The sequence below is a fragment of the Bos mutus genome, chromosome 18 (assembly GCF_027580195.1).
Source record: "Bos mutus isolate GX-2022 chromosome 18, NWIPB_WYAK_1.1, whole genome shotgun sequence".
Lineage (NCBI taxonomy): Eukaryota > Metazoa > Chordata > Mammalia > Artiodactyla > Bovidae > Bos > Bos mutus.
The window spans coordinates 34269455-34272352 of NC_091634.1; the positions used below are offsets into that span (position 1 = coordinate 34269455).

Sequence of the window (2898 nt, forward strand, 5' to 3'; positions counted from 1 at the left end):
TGCAAATCATTACACTATAAGTGGTTAAAGAAAATAGTTTGTACTCTTAAAAAACAAGGCTTCTCTAGGACTCCTAGTGCATCACACCCTCTCCAACTTCCCCAGCCTAGCTCACCTACCCCTGTACTGATCCAAGGCCTGTCCTCCTCTCATTGATGTCCTCTACCCACTTGTGCCCCCCTCCCACTTCTCCTTTCCTCCCTCCTATTTGCCCCACTTCCCTTCTCCCCCTACCTGCTGCCCCTTGCCCCAACTGAAGGCCCCATCCTCTGCCTGCAGTGTAGTACAGTATGTGATGCTCCAGAATTAGCCGCCATGTCCATTGTGCCCAGATATGTTTGAGCCCTACTAGAAGAGTTTCTACATCAGGCCCATCAACCCCACCCAGATAAGATCCTGATGCTGGAAGCACTGACCAACCTGGCATATGAGACTAACACCCATATTTCCCTACAGAAATTCCAAACCTACATTCTCAGCACATACAAGGACTTTACTGCAGCCATGGTCCAAGCCACTGGACACCTAATATAGGCCAAATAGGTGACATCTGTATCAATGACCTGGTGCAACTGTGATAAGTTCATGATCACAGAGTCAGTAGTCATCATGAAGAAACTGCTGCAGATGTACCCAGCATAGTATGTGATCATCAAACACTTGGCAAAGCTCATAGAGAACATCCAGGTGCCCATGGCACCTGAGCCAGCATCCTGTGGCTCATGGGTGAGTGCTGTGAGCATGTTCCTAGGATTACATCTGACATCCTGAGATAAACAGCCAAGTTGTTTAAGCTGCAAGTTGTCATCAACCTGGTGGCCAAGCTTTACCTGACCAACTCTAAGCAGATCACAACTGCTGACCCTATCTGTACTGAGTCTGACCAAGTGTAACAAGAACTGTGATATCAGAGACCAAGTTCACTTCACCCAGCAATTTATGGCCCCTTTGGAGTAGTGTGGGGCCCTCAGCCACCATGCCAAGATGCTCTAGCACCCAAACCAGTCCCAGTCTTGGAATCATCCTTCAAAGACCAGGATCACTTCCTCATGGACTTACTGTCCCATCTGCTCCATGCCATGGTCACGGGCTACCAAGAGCTCCCAGACTGTCCAGAGGAAGTCCCAGATCCATCTGTGCACAACTTGTAAATACCTGAATGGACTACAAGATCAAATCAGTAGAAGAGGAAAGAGAAACCTTTCTGCTCAGATTCTGAGGGGGAGTCAGAGCTCATAGAGTCTACAAGTACTGAAGACCAGGATGAGGATGAGGAGAGGGGAAGGGCAGCAGGAGTGATCAGAGTGAGGAGAATTTTTCTTGGATGATGGCGACGATTCCAGCAGTAGCTCATCAGAGTCAGAGATGACAGCAGAGTCTGAGGAAGAGCAGATGAATCCTGCCTCCTAGAGGAAAACTAAAAATCAAACAAAAATCCAGTGGCCAAAGTGCCCCTGCAGCCAATATCTCCCTGGTAGATCTAAAGTACTTCCTCCCTCCCAGTGCCTGGCCTCTTCTCTCCTCCCATGGTTGTGTCCAGCACTCTGGCTGCTGACCTAGAGGACCTGACACTCACAGACTGCCCCCTGGTTCCTTCACTCCTGATTCCAATATCTGCTGTTGGGAGACAGGAGCTGCTGCTCTTCTTAGCTGGTGTGGGGCTGTTTGTGAGCTACACCCTCAGCAGCCAACCTTTTTCTCAAGACTCTCACAGGGTGGCTGAGCACATCCACCTCTCCATCAATCATCAGCATCCTGAAATTGAACACCTACTGCTCAGAGAATCTGCAACTGCTGTAATGGGCATTAACTTCTGTGACTCAACCTAGGTGGCCAAGCTTCCAGCTTCGCACCCAGATCAGACAGTCTCCATCCAGCCACAGGGGAGCTGATGGTCCCACCATCAGCTGGGTTGTGTCCCTTGTGGGGCATGTGGTGGGTACAGGTTTGCAGGAAGGACACAGACCAGTGGGAGCCTAGTCCTGCTGACCCTTTAATATTCCACCCACTCGAGCTGCCCAGCTGACAGTCATCAATGAGAAGACAGTGATGGACACCATGCTGGTGGTGGATGTGTTGTAGGCTCTGATGCAATGATTCCCAAATGCTGAGAATTTGTTCCCCACCTGTCTCTCCATCATGAAATCTGGGCTGTTATCCACCCCCCTCCTCTTTATTTCTCTCTCCCTCTCTCTCTCATATCAAACTCCTTAGGTTGGATAGCATCCACTGTGTCCTCTGTCCCTCTGGCATTACCAGGCACCCCCTCTGCCCCAATCCTCCTCCCCATAGGTTCCTTAGTGAGCTGTGCAGAAGGCAGTAACAAATGCTTCTTTCAATCCTCCTGTTTTTTTCTGTAGCTATTATAGTAGCAAAATCTCAATTAAAAGTCTTATCCTTAATGTATCCTAGAAAACACATTATATAATACATATGATGAATATTAAATAGACTTATTGTGATTATTTGCAATATAGGTAAATATAAAATCATTATTTTGTACACCTGAAACTAATACAATGTCATACATCAATTATGTTAATACTCTGCTGCTGCTGCTAAGTCGCTTCAGTCGTGTCCAACTCTATGTGATCCCATAAATGGCAGCCCATCAGGCTCCCCCGTCCCTGGGATTCTCCAGGCAAGAACACTGGAGTGGGTTGCCATTTCCTTCTCCAATGCATGAAAGTGAAAAGTGAAAGGGAAGTTGCTCAGTCTTGTCCAACTCTTAGCAACCCCATGGACTGCAGCCCACCAGGCTCCTCCATCCATGGAATTTTCCAGGCCAAGAGTACTGCAGTGGGGTGCCATTGCCTTCTCTGATGTTAAAATGTGTATTTCTGGACTACAGTCCAGAACATTAGATCAGAATATCTAGATGTGAGCCTGAAAGTGATA

At 47.9% G+C, this 2898-nt stretch overlaps 1 pseudogene; it reads left to right on the forward strand.

The window, feature by feature from the left end:
* Positions 1-334: 334 nt before the first annotated feature.
* Positions 335-1829, forward strand: LOC102286187 (AP-3 complex subunit beta-2 pseudogene; annotated as a pseudogene).
* The last annotated feature ends 1069 nt before the right edge of the window (positions 1830-2898 follow it).